This window comes from Aegilops tauschii, chromosome 1 (genome assembly GCF_002575655.3).
Source record: "Aegilops tauschii subsp. strangulata cultivar AL8/78 chromosome 1, Aet v6.0, whole genome shotgun sequence".
Taxonomy (NCBI): Eukaryota; Viridiplantae; Streptophyta; class Magnoliopsida; order Poales; family Poaceae; genus Aegilops; species Aegilops tauschii.
The window spans coordinates 63,796,977-63,803,601 of NC_053035.3; the positions used below are offsets into that span (position 1 = coordinate 63,796,977).

The 6,625-nt window shown below is 46.5% G+C and overlaps 1 long non-coding RNA gene and 1 pseudogene across 1 annotated transcript; one reads left to right on the plus strand and one right to left on the minus strand.

Moving 5' to 3' along the window:
* LOC141027585 (endoglucanase 14-like) overlaps positions 1-6,273 on the minus strand; it is a 181,284-nt pseudogene extending 175,011 nt beyond the window's left edge.
* Positions 260-1,378, plus strand: LOC123494585 (uncharacterized). The gene is made up of 3 exons (XR_006665804.2): positions 260-668; positions 1,086-1,178; positions 1,273-1,378. It is a non-coding gene; the product is annotated as an uncharacterized lncRNA (long non-coding RNA).
* Positions 6,274-6,625: the final 352 nt, after the last annotated feature.

Consider the following 6,625-nt stretch of genomic DNA (forward strand, 5'->3'; position numbering starts at 1 on the left):
TTTTAGTCATTTCACCTTTGGGTATAAATCCCAGCAGCTCCCGTGCAATGTAGAACCCTAGCCGCCTCCCCATCTGCCGCCCCGCCCGACCCACTCACCCCGCCGCTCCGCCCGTCCCGCTCGCCCCCTTCCCAGCCGCTCGCCCCGCCCGTCCCGCTCGCCTCCCCCTCCTCGTCGCCCCCCTCCTTCTCCTCCCATCGCCGCCCCTCCTCCTCCGCCCCTCCCCCACCCCTCCCCCCCTTCCCAGCATCTCGTCCGCCCCGGGTGCGGGGGCGAGCTGCTGCACCCACTCCCCTCCTCCAACTCCCCCACCCCTCCTCCAATGGAGAGAGGCGTCGTGCCTATTGACAGGACGGGACATGGGGGTGGAGGCGAGGGAGAGAGCGGGTGTTGCTGAAGAAGCTGGGGAGGCAAGACGAGGGCGGCGTGGCGTTCCGTGGCCGCGGTGGCCGGAGGGGCGGCTCCACGTCGCGGTGTATGAGGTGCCTAGAGGAGGATGCCGCGGCAGGTTAAACTCCTCTCCCGTTGTAGAGCAGTCCACAGTGTCGTCACCGTCGTCCTTGCCTTCGAGCCATCCATGACGCCGTCGCCGTCGCCTAGAGGACGCCGGTAGGAAGCAGCAGCTCGCCGTTTCCTTGGTCCCAGCCGACGCCAAGCGAGAAGAGAAGGTGAGATCGAATTCATCTGATCTTTCTTTTTCCCTGTCCCTCCCATGGATTTTCCCGGATCTTGGTGAGCTCCTCAACCACCAGATTTTGCATGTTCTGTGAATCCAATCCTTCCGCCTGCAGGGGGTGCTTTGGGGTTTCTGTAGGGATGAGGAGAGGATTTGTGATGCGCATCGCTGCCCCTCACTCTTTCTCTCGACTCAATCTCATTTTTCTTCTTCTATACAGTCAAATTGCCAGTTAGTTTAGCTGTACTGAGCGACAAAGAAAAATGTGCAGGCTTCTCTTTATATCCCATGCACGTGTGCTGTAGTTGTAGCAAGAAAATTCTTCGGATTTCCCTGGCAATCTGTCAGTTTAGCTTCAGGCATTCCTTTGTATCATTCAGACTTATAGTAATTTTCTTACTTTCTGTAGGCACGTGTGCTGTAGGTGTAGCAAATTGGACAAGCTACACCGCTAATGCCGGGTGTATGGAGCTCAGGAAGGCTATCTGCAACAAGCTTCAGGGTACGTGCACACGGATGCATTTCTTATTTTCAGAATATCCATATTGAATAAGTAGTCTAATTGACTTCCTTGTTGCTCGGTTATCGATATGCAGAGGATAATGGTCTAACCTATAGCCCAGATCATGTGCTAGCGACCAATGGGGCTAAGCAATGCACTACACACGCTATTCTTGATGTTCTCTCATGTGGTGATGAGGTAAAGTTATCATCTTTGTATATCACAATTTTTTAGGATAAACACTTTTCATTCTAGATTAGATAATACCATGAAAATAGCAGCACCAAGTGTTTATCCTGTAGTCCTTTTTGTTGTTTCATGTTCTTAAAATTTAGCAAACTGCTTCATTTTCTTTTAAACTGCAATTTTTGTTTGGGTCTTCCATGCTTTGTCATTAACTCATGATGTGGATGATGCAGCGCCATGGATTAGTCCCTGCTATAGGAGAGAGAGAAGATGAGAGGGAGAGAGAGAAGGAAGGAGAAGAGGGAGAAAGAGAGAGGAAAGAGTAGCTGGAGGTGCGTCGACCGGCGTCGGCATGTGCTGGCAAGGTTGGGCGGGACCGGGCGGTTGGCTGCGGCTCCGTGGTTTCAGATGGGGCACCGTGGGGAGCCAGGGAGGCGGCTTGGTGCTGCGGAGCGCCGCCTCGTGCTACTTCGTCGTCGACACTGCGGGCTTCGCCACAGCCTACGCGATGCCGCCCCAGGGGGATCAGCAGCAGCCCCCCTCGCTGTAGGGGCCCAGCCAGCAGGTCGGGGCCAAGCTGGGGCCCTGCGCCGAGTGCAGCGCCACCGGCACCAAGAAGTGCTCCGGGTGCAAGCGCATGCATATTGGTGCGCCCCCATCCCCCGCCCTCGTCCCCCTCCCTATTTCTTGGTATGACATGGTTGTGTGCGTCATGATCTTGCATTGCCGCCGAGTCCCTACGGAATCGTGGCGCCCCCTTTCTGTAATTCGTTGCTTGATGCGTGCAATTGTGCCGGGATCCTCCGCCGTTCTTGGCCCTACCCCCGGTGTCCATGAATGTTGATTGTGATTTCTGTCGTTTCTTGGATGCTTTGGGAAATTGGGTCTTACCTTACCCCTGTTGTCCATTATTGCAAAATTGTGATTTTGCTCTTGCTTCTTGGATGCTTGGGTAATTCGGTGTTTAGGTTCAATGATTTTAGTGGTTCTTGAGGATCCAAGACATACATAGTAGATGGGAACCTCTGTTCTTGTGAGGTTATTGAGTGGTGATCATGCGGTTTGGTGTTCTCATGAGATAAGTGCCTTCTTGCGGGCCCCTTGCATCTTATTTGTGCGATTTGCTGCCTCGTCTTCTGCTATGCGTTTGCTCATTGTGTTTGTTCCTAGGTGAGCCTCTCTCTTTTTCCCATGCTCTTGACCTGCTCGATAAAATGCTTGTGTGGCTGCAAGCTATTTTCTGCCTTGGGTTAGATTCCTTTTGGTTTTTTGACAAACATGTGAATTACTCCTGAGTGAAAAAATGGAGGAGAAGAGGAGAGGAGGAATTACTTCGTATGTTTACGCGGCATGAAATTTCTAAAGTTAGTTTACAACTTGTAAGTCAATTTTGGTTGTCTTGCAAAGTAAAAAAATCAAGTAAATAATTTGCGTATTCGGTAAGTAAATTGGTATTCTGTTCGTTGGGTCCATCTAATCACTTTCTCGTGCATCCAGGTCGGCACTGCTATTGTCACCGGGCAACATGGCCGACTGGCCATCGGCAGGCTCGGATCCCTCTGCGAGCAGGTAACTGAATTTTCTGACCAAGGAGCTTTCTAAACCTGTTAAAAATCATTCTGACAGTTGTAGACCGGTAAATATGTGGAACTGTTTCAGGTGAAGAAGCTTAATTTCCAGGCGTATGAGGTGATTCTGTTCGCCTCCGGCGCTGTTGGCATCGGGAGGCAGAGGCTCAAGTACCGAAAGCTCATCAACAGCCATGTTGCAGAGAGTTTTTTCTCACAGCAGTTTACTGACGATCATTGCCTCTGGTTATCGTCACTGCTTGTGTGCTGATAATTCTCCTTGCTTGAAGTTTTGCCGATCTGCAGAACCCACAGTTGGACCTGGATGGGAAGGCCTGCACTGCCGTCGGCCAGAGTGGCCTCATGGCTATCTACGATACACTGTTTAGCCAAGTGGGTTTGCTAACTGTTGTTCTTTCCTTTGTTGTTGTTGTTGTTGTTGTTGTTGTTGAGGTTAACGGTTTCTGACATCAAACTTACCTTACCGCAGCTTGATGTGACATTATCTCAGCTTCTTGTTATAGATCGTGATTTCCGGGATCCAAGTTTTGGGCTCCAGCTTCATGAGACTGAATTTTGTTCAAGGTAAAACCAGCCAAGCCGGAGATCGCTACAATCCTAATTTCTTTTGCAATATATAGTTGAGAGGACTCGCCCCTGCTACTGTCACTATGGTTGCTATTGCCGATTATAAAAATTATATTCTTCTATGCTTTAGTGAAGTTGGGAGGAAAGTGTTGTGGAAAGGCAGAAGCTTTTGTAGTCGTGTTGTTCTTAATAATGGCATTGAAGGCCCAAAAACATAGATTTGGACAGGTTTTATCTATGTAAAAAACACAAAAGAAGAGTTGCATGATATTTGTTTCTCCTGGAGTTTCTTCTTATCAAATAATTCAAATCTAATTTACACTTCATAAAATATTACATGTCAGACTCTGAAACTTGTTAAAAACAATGTTTGTTTGGTTGTAGAAAAACAAAGCAGTTTTCTGAACCCTGCTACTATCACTATGGTTGCTATTTTCATTTTTGTTCAGAACAGTTCTCTCATGGTGTTTCTATTAGCTGCGAGGAATGTTGGGCTAGCTTTTTTCTTGAGTCTCTTAGGTGTTATTGAGAGGTTGTACTTGCCAGTGAGCTAAATGGCCCGTTGGAATAATGTGACTGCTTGTTTGACCTTTTAAAATGGTTTGGTGGTGCAGATAAGTTTGGTCACAGCCCATTGGATTTAGATTTTAGGAGCCGTGTGAAGCAATTTCTTAGGTAGGTTTTCTTTTTCTTAGGCAGGGCATATAGGTAGCATGGGAAACAATTTCTCGAGTAGGTTTATTTGTTTGTTATTATATTTGGGTACTTATTTTCTGATGTTTTTTAGGTTCTCTGTATAACATGGAAAAGTTGCTGGTATGATTTTGGAAGCAACACTGGTTTTTTTCTGTCGACTTTGTGGACAGGCTAACAGTGAAAATTTTATTTATAAAATATGGCGATCCCTATAGTGGTATTTCTGAAGCTTCGCTATGCTTGCTTTCGCACCAACAAGCAGTAATCCAATAACTGGTGCACCAGGTACTATATCATGTGAGAAAATCCAACTGCTCATTAATAAGACAGGATTTTCGCTCACATTTATCATGCTTCGCCACTCACAAATAAATACTTGGGCAATTGCTCTGTTTTATATTGTGAGCCTTAATTTGCGGTGGTAGTAGCATTGTTTGCGTTTATTTGAAAACCAGCACTGAATCACCATTATGCCTTACAGTTACAGTGGCTCTTTTTTATATTGTATTTGCTGTTAATATGGTATCTTCTAAACTATGTTACAAAATTTTCAGTTGTGTTTATACTACATTCTTTTATAAATTTACAGTGGCCATCCACCAGGACGATGCTGACAGCCAAAGAAAGCTCCTTCCCCACCGCTGACAGCCGAAACCGCTCTTGTGCTCATCAAGGTCCTTTTCACCTCTCTAACCTCTGTGTTAACTCCGTCTGGTTCTAGGCCAATTAAGGTTTTTTTGTTTTGTTTTTGCTTCCACTCTGTTTGATTTAAGCGTGGTGGTCAGATCCTCTCCAGATATCCAGTTGAGACACCTACTCATTTCTTCTCTCTTTTTTCTCTTGAGAGGTGAGGAGAGGATGCTAACTAGCGAAGTACTATACTACTACATTTCAAACCATAATAAGGTCCTTCGGTAAAAACAAAACAAGATTTGCAGCGTCGCAGTAGCAAAATTCCAGCATCCACTAGCCACACAAAAAAGTATGAGAGGAATTCAAGGATTAGTTTATTATTAACCTATGCAGTGTATGCACTGGTAGTTGATGGAGTTTCAAGCAACAAGCATGGAGCACCTTCCTCTTTCTATCATGTCACTTACCTGATAATTTGGTAATTCTCTCTGTAATGTCATTCATATACCTGATAAAGCCAATTTCTTTGGGGCTCTCTGTCATTCATATGTTCAGTGATGCAATCTGAATTATTATGTAGAGGTTACTCCAGTCCTCACTATTCTTCTATTTGTCTCTGTTTAGTGTTTTACTTTTTTATCAGCGGCATAATAGATAACCATATCTACATTTGTCTCTATTTTCTGTCAGGTTAGTCAATGTATAGGACTGCGCTTTTGTGTGTCCTTTCCTTCAAGCTGTCATTCAGGAGAAGAGAGGAGCGAGGCCTCGATCCAGACTCAGGAGGAGGAGGAGACGAGGAGAAACACCTATTTTTATTGTCCGTCAAGCCCCATTATACTTTGCGGTTCCAGCCACCTGATCACTAACCTGAATGAGTAAGTAGACCATTATATATGATGGTCTTGCTTCCTTTTGTGATCATGTATCTATGTTAGATCCGGTGAGAAAAGGCGGCTTCCAAGCAGAGGATGCGGCAGTGTTGGCCATGTTTGGTTTTCATAAGCTAATAATCTATCCCTTCCTATCTACTTCCTTTGTGTACCACATTGTAACTAATCATCTATGTACCAATACTAAAGACTTGGGTGTCTGAATATTCTCACAATAGTTGGCTCCCTCTCGCCCTTTGCACCGTTGACGCAACGAGTCATCTAGTATTTGTTTACAGAGGGAGTACAACCTAGTTAAAATGCATACATCGCCAACGGGCTTACCCCGTGGTCGGCGCTGTCTCTGAGGGCCGAGTGGCCGCGCCACTGGACGCGCTGGGTCTGCGGCAGCCTGCCGGAGCACTGCGCCTTGAAGTAGAGCAGCGAATTGGTGAGCGCGGTGGCGTAGTCCCGCTGGGCGGCTTCGCACGCCGTGGCTGCCAATAACCCTACCACAGCAGCAACGAGTAGCACCCTAGCCCTAGCTACCATCTTCATCGTCCTCGGCCTAAACCCTCTCTTATCTCTTGAGGTTAAATAGTTAGTTGCCCCAATTAGGTCATACCGTTGTATTGCACCATACCACGTTATGTGTGCAGTGGAGTGATCAGCCAGTGTTATAGGCGCAAATAAGGAAATGGGGTGAGGAACAAGGTTTCAATTCCAATCCATCAGAAATGCACGCATTGATATCCTGAATAATTACGCCGTCAACGAGTATTGATTTGTTTTGGTAATGTGCAGAGATTTTGCGACCTTTGAAAACCGGGTGCCAAATTTAAACGTATCCTCCCCGTATCTGAATGTATTTGAGCAGAGAGGTTTTTTTTTTGCTTATCATTCC